Below are 7,386 nucleotides of genomic sequence, written 5' to 3'. Positions count from 1 at the left end.
CTAGACGCCATCTAATTAACCATCGAGTTGATCTCTAAAGTCATCCAATGACCATATAGTTATCAAATGTACCAGGATTATAATTTAGTACGCTAAACGCGCGTTTCGTCTACATAAGACTCATCAGTGACGCTCATATCAAAATATTTATAAAGCCAAACAAGTACAAAGTTGAAGCCCAGTAAACACACGACGTACTCCTGACGTCGGTTAATGGTCGTCTGAACGTCATGTCGTGAGTTTACGTCGTACCAACGTTGTGGGAACGTAAAAATCCAACGTTGGATGCAGACGTACAGACGACGTTATGAAATTACGTCGGCTTCACGTAAATTTAGTACCTTGTCAGGACGTAACATTTTATTACGTTGTGACAACGTGCTTATAACTGTCATAATCCGACGTAACATTTTGTTACGTCGTATCGACATTATAAGAACGTAGTGAATACATTGTAAAAATCAGGTTTTATGGGACGAATTTTTGGGGTATGTCATCAATGAGTATTCCTGGATATATCAATCATTCACCTTCACTAGAATATATTTACGATTTTTTCGATTTAAAAAAAAAAATCCCCCTTTTTTCCCGCAGACATAATTTGCATCAAGATGTCAAAGAAAATATTACAAATCCAATTTTAATGTTCTAATATATATATTTTATATGAATATTTATTGTTTATTATATCATTAATATTTTGTCATCATTTATCACTTGGATTTCATAATCGTTTTTCACGATTTGATTAGTGTAACGTTCAGCATTACTCGGGTTTTACCGCTGCACCCTATGAAAAGTCTGAGCATGCGCACTTTTGCCGCTTGATTTTTGAAAACAGTGAGGAATTGGCAGTGGAAATTTAGCTTGATCCAGATTCCAGAACAAAGAAAAAGGTAAAATAATGATTGCACATTACACCAAATAGGTTCTCCATGATAAAAACAAGTTTGATTGATGAAAATAAAACAGCTGTTACCGTGTTGGGCGCCTCTTTCAAGTCGGTTATACGTGATCGTGTTGAAATATGATACTTTTTCTTATACTGTCAATATATTGCACTGATACAAGATATTTTAGCCATGATGTGTGTTATTTGAATCCATTTATCAAATTTCTTGATTAACTTGTGTTGTTTCTGAAGATATATGCAATTAAAAATAAGTAAAAACTGTAGAAAGTAAAAAAAAGGGGGAGGGGTGCACAGCCACAAGTACTTGTTTTCTATCTGTGACAAGAGCTACTATCCCTATATATTAAGGCTACAAGTGTCTGCTCTGTTATTTTTTGATAATCATTGAAGCATAAAAGTCTTATCCATGTTATCAATATCAGAAAATGTGAAGCTAAACATCTCAGCACTTTAGATATTTGGGTCCATTACAAACTCCGCACATTTCAAACTTGGCATATTACCAACCCGGCCTATTAATGATAATGCTGCATATATCACTGGGGGTCGTCGCTAACATGCATGAACTATTTGCCACTGGATGTTGAGCAACAAACGATCAATCATTGTATCACTGGGTCTGACATGGAAATAGACAATTGTGCCAATAAAGATGTTGTAAAATATAGGCGTCACAGAAATAAAATTAAGATAGCCATCACGGTTGTCGTAATAGGATTAGGTCGTTGTAGGAAGGCGTCCCAGAAAAAAAAAAAAAAAACAGCCTTCCAAGTCTTGAAAGTGTCATAATGATTTAGACTAGGATCTAGCCTTGAAAGTTGGGTAAAATGTTCTTGTTTTCAGGGTAAAACCCAGTTTACAGGTGTTAAAACAGTACATAGGGACATCTTTTTTGCTGTACAATTTATAATATGAAATCTACATGTTTATCAATGACGAGCTACATTTGTACATGTACAATCACTAAATATGTGATCAGAAACCATGTTGTAATCAATCATAAAACATATGAATTTTGGAATGCATTTAAATTTGTCACTTTGTTCTAAAGATTTGTTGGACTAACATTTTTTTTTTATATAAATAAGGCTGTGAATTTTCTCGTTTGAATTGTTTCACATTGTCATTTCGGGCCTTTCATAGCTGGCTATGCGGTATGGGCTTTGCTCATTGTTGAAGGCAGTACGGTTACCTATAAATGTTAATTTCTGTGTCATTTTGGTCTCTTGTAAAGAGTTATCTCATTGGCAATCATACCACATCTTCTTTTTCATATGAAACAGACAGAAGAATATAAAAGATAATTGAACTTATTTTTAATTTTTTTTCCAGAGTCTTGTATATAAATCCACAGATCCAATGTGTCTGAGGTTGAGGAAATCATTGCAGTAACCATGTAACAGTTAAGCATGCACCAGCTCAAGAATTTGGACCAAAATTTTAAAAAGGTAAACATCAGTTGATCAGCTCTTTTTCTGTCCTCCTTAACTGAGTGATATAGTTTAACTCTTGTACTGTACGTACATACATGTACATTGAACTCAAAATTGGATTTTGTTATCTAACGTTTGCCTAAACCACATGTTATGCAACCAATACACAACGCTTATTATCATAAAACGCAGAGTTTGAATTTGGAGAGCATCTGCTTTACTGTTCTCTAGATATGTCCTTTAAATTAAGTTTGATAAGATCATTTGTGGCTCATGGACACATTCTTCTTATATTAATTTTATTTATCAAATTATAATTTGTTGATTTTATAGATTGCGTTCATTGGCATATGCTATGAGGTCTTGTTGTATCGATGTACATGCTAAATTTATTAAGGTAGAATCCTTTGCATATCTTAAATTAATTGAAAAATGACAATATCGTGAAACCAAACTTCCTTTATTAATTATTTGGACTCATTATTATTTGTAGAATAACCACTGGTTGCTCCAGAAAATATTATGTCCCCTCTCCCCCAGGGAAAGCTCTTTTCTTAAATTTTATTTGGGGGTGGTTGTGTATGAAATACCAAAATGCAAAGGAAGTGTTGTTCTTATTAATTTTTAATTCTGTCGGTGCTGGGATTTTTTTTTTTAAAAAGGGCTTAGGGCTGTCCCTTAGGGGCGGACATAGTATTTTCTGGAACAGACATAATTTCATTAACACATGTTCAATTTAACAACAAATTTATTTTTTAAATAAGAACGAAGGTTAATCATAAGTTATGAATAATTATATACTGTTGAAATTGTGTTAAATTTCTAACATACATCATCAAAATGTGTATAATTGGCAAAGATACAAACATCTCAGTAACAACATAACATAATTATGAATCTGCAGTTTATTATAGGACCAGCAATAGAAAAAATATTGATTATGTGTAAACACAGGATAATTTTTAAGAACTGCTGTAATTCATAAGTTGGGATCAATTTATTTTTTTGTATTTTATAATTTATGATTTTTTTTTTTCAGAGATCTGAAACCAACACAAGACCAGCTGGGTCAATATTCCTAATGCACCTCCAAATGAGGAACTAATGCGCCATCAAATGAGGAACACAAAAGTTGTGTGTAAACAAAAATTGTCTCTGTAGTGATATTGAACATGTTTCATTTTTAACAAGTGACTGAGCTTTACCATTTGTGTTGATCTGGAAAGTAGAGGATCATAGTATAAATATGAAAAAACTATGGAGTTTTTTAATGTATTCAAAGTTTTAAATTTTCAAAGAAATTGTTGTGTGAAAAAAAATCGCACTTCGTATTCCGAAAATTTAACCACATATATGTGAAAATGTCTTAGCTTCGAAACAAGCCATCCTACATATCCAGTGTACTATATTGACTGAGCTAGAGAAGAAAACATTACCAATACCAACTACGTGTATGCAGAAACAATTGTGCAAATTGCCCAGCTGATTAGGGGAGGAAACCAACATTTGGAATGACATGTACAATGTATACAACCAACACAAGACTAAAATTTGGAATAAAAATAAAAAATTCAGAAACAAACTATTATTTTTTTTATTGGTTCATGTAGCTACATGTACATTGTAAGAAAAAAGAAGTCTAAACTGTTGGATAGGTTTTGGTCCCTTGTGGACAGTTGTCTCATTGGCAATCATACCACATCTTCTTTTTTATACTCTCTCTAGTTGGTCAAAGGAAAAAAGCAATAGTTAGTTGAATTGAATTTCAGGTATTTTCTTCATTTGGGATATTTTTAGAAGTGTGTATGAATTGTGTAGAATATATATATTTATAAATTAGACAGTCAGATTTTGGGCCGATTTTCCTAGCTTGTAATCGTGTAGTGAATCCAGCTGAATGCATTTTCAGTAAATATTAAGGTAAATATGGTAGTTTGTTGTATTTCTGAATAATTCATTAAAAATGGTTTTCCGTCGTCAAAGTGAAACCTTCATTCTAGAATTTCCGCCATCATAGTGAAATCTGAGTTCTAGGCCACTGAAACACTAAACATTCAGAATTTGAAGCACTTAACAAGATGTCATGTTGAAGGCTGTACATTTACCTATAATTGCTAACATCATCAATATTTGATTTTAGGATAGAGGGTTGTTTAATTATTGGCCATCATACAAAATTTCTTTTTTTGAAAAGTATTATGTGTTAAAAGAAAGAAAAGTTGCAAATTTGTTAAATGGAAATGTGTAATTCTTGTACTTCAGTATTGCAAAAGTTAAAAACTTAAGACTTATTTATAAACCTTAAACACCTATTTTTGGGAAAACTAGACATTTATACATTTCACACTGAAACCTGCCAAAGATTAATAAAAACTTTTTGACAATTTCATATACAGCTGGCAGTTTGGAAATAGAGTACATATAAACAATTGTCCATCTTTCCCACATAGAAATATTTACAACTTAAAACGGGTCAAAAGAAAAAATAAAGACCCTGTTTACATACTTCTTCAATGGAATTGCATTGATTCTATCAATTAAATGAGGACAAGGGACATTTATAGTTGTGCTGTGACGTTGTTACAACGTTTTATGATGGTAATAAATTACGTCACAAATTACGTTGTGCCAACGTTGTGTGGATGGTTGTCAGCACGTGCCTTGGAGTTCACAAAATTACGTTGTACCAACGTAATTTTACTACGTTGTCACAACGATAGTATTACGTTGTCACAACGTAATGTCGACGTTGGATTGTTTACTGGGAGAGCATTGAGGATTCAAAATTCCAAAAAGTTGTACCAAATACATATAAGCGATGTAAACATCAATATAGATATAAATAGATTAAGCAAACTCGTGCTGTTGGATTTTTTTATGTCTTTTTAATTTTATATTATAGATGAAAAATAAATGTTTTATATCATCGTTTTTACCTTAATATGAGGCAGGCATCACCTGTAAATGGGGACGAAGTGTGTGTGAATTATTTTTTTGTAACTTAAATATTTGTTAAAAAAAGAAGATACGGAAATACCGTAACGTTTCCGATTTTGGTTCTGTTGTTAGGGATTTTAGCTGTGACGTTATTTAAGTTATGACGTCATATGCAATGTAAACAAAGAAACGCTATCATCAGGCAACGTTTTTTTTCATATCAAGGAATTATTAAAAATGAAATTGGTATTGCGTTCCTTCCTATTTTATACTAGACTAATAAATATATATTTTACTCAAAGTTTCATACAAACGAGACCGGAAAAAGGAAGTACATTGTAGATTTCTGCGCAGATGCGGGAATTCAAAACATGAAATCAAAAAAATTGAACGATTTTGAGTTCATTAGTACAATAAAAATTTCGGCAAAATTTTCCAGATTTTTTTTTTTTTTTTTTTATTTTTCTACTGTTATTCGGGACTTCGTCCCCATATAAGAATGATTTTTTTTGTGGATCGAATCAGTCAATCAAACGATTTACCTTTGTTTCAATTTCAATATTGACATTATTTTCCTTTAAATAACTTTACATATACAATTCACGTGTTATCCATCTCAAGCTATGGGGTTAAATTGAAGTTCACATGAATACGGATTCAATGAGGTCGAATTATTCACTTGCAAGTGTATAATGCAAAATCAATGTTTTTTTAGCTTATTTTGACAAAATTGAACCATACCGGCTTCTAAAAGTGAATTATTATTTCACTATTTGCATTTCATTAATGATTGAGCAAAACAATTAATTTATTTGATTTTTTTTTTTTATACATCTCTTAGCTAGTGCCCTTTTAATACTGTTAATAACTACTACGAGAATTGTGTAAGTACTCACGTCATGAAATATTGAAGTGTGGAATGTTTTCAATGAATGACGATACTCGTTAAATTGAATTTTAAACTGAATTCAAAGATAATAATAAGTAACTGTTTCTAGTTTTGATTTCTTGTGATAGGATTATTCTAGGATAGTTTCTTTGAAATATTTTTACTTTATATTTAATTTTGATTAACGTGACAATATTTCTTATATAAAAAATATATATATACTTTTTTTATCGAAAAGGGGAAACGAACTATGTTTAACGTTGAGCAGTAAACATTTTCTTTGTATTTCAGTGGTATTATAGTTTTGGTTATATTATCCTCCGTAGGATTTGGGATTTTACTTGCCATAGTTTGTGTCGTTTATTCAAAATGTACAAGTAAGTACATTTATTTTTGTATTGTTCAGAATTATTCTTCATGTTATAACACTAAGACAGTTTATTTTCTAGGAATGTTCATCCTAAAAAAAAAACGTTAGAATTTAAATAATTCGTTAATAATTTATTAAACCAGTTATCATAGTTCTATTTTATTCAAATGGTTTTGTTATTGGTTTTGTTTTAGATATGCAAGGTATACCAACATCACTTTTGTATTTAAATCCAAATGTGAACGATAAATCAAAGAACAACAACTCTCAACAACTTTTTCAAGCTTAATAAAATTTAACGCAAATAATAAAAACACAACAATTAAAGCTATATCATCACTAGATTATATATGTGTACTTTAATGTTGTAACATTTAAACACTTTATTGTAGATAATAAGAGCAAAAGAAATAATGTGATACAAGCAAGACATCGTGTTCCCATTCCAGCAATAAGTAATGATCATCATTTGCCACCATATTCTATTGTCTAACGGGTATATGCATTGTTCTTTGCCACATTATGCAGATTCACAGAGAATTTAGATCCGAAATCGTCCAAAAATGTAGCATTGGTTTACAATTTAACGCTAATAAAAACGTTACAAACGATTATTTCCGTGAATACTTAGAATTGCAGTACCAGCTAGACAATTGATTTACATACGAGGAAATGATAGCTTCGTGTATATATATGATCTCTTATATGTGTAGGTTAAAAAATAGTAATTGAACATATACACATGTGTAAATACAGAAATATATCACTAAATTCAATGTGTATTTAACCACATTATGTTGTGCAGTACTTCACCTTATTTCACAGCAGTATTTTATTTCAACTT

The 7,386-nt window shown here is 31.1% G+C and overlaps 1 long non-coding RNA gene across 1 annotated transcript; it reads left to right on the top strand.

Annotated features, from left to right (window-relative positions):
• The first annotated feature begins 794 nt into the window (after nt 1-794).
• Nucleotides 795-3,845, top strand: LOC139517780 (uncharacterized). The gene is made up of 3 exons (XR_011663205.1): nt 795-896; nt 2,246-2,361; nt 3,386-3,845. It is a non-coding gene; the product is annotated as an uncharacterized lncRNA (long non-coding RNA).
• The last annotated feature ends 3,541 nt before the right edge of the window (nt 3,846-7,386 follow it).

This window comes from Mytilus edulis, chromosome 3 (genome assembly GCF_963676685.1).
Source record: "Mytilus edulis chromosome 3, xbMytEdul2.2, whole genome shotgun sequence".
In the NCBI taxonomy this organism is placed as follows: domain Eukaryota; kingdom Metazoa; phylum Mollusca; class Bivalvia; order Mytilida; family Mytilidae; genus Mytilus; species Mytilus edulis.
The sequence above is the reverse complement of the archived record's forward strand: the minus strand, read 5'-3'. Positions and strand labels throughout refer to the sequence as shown.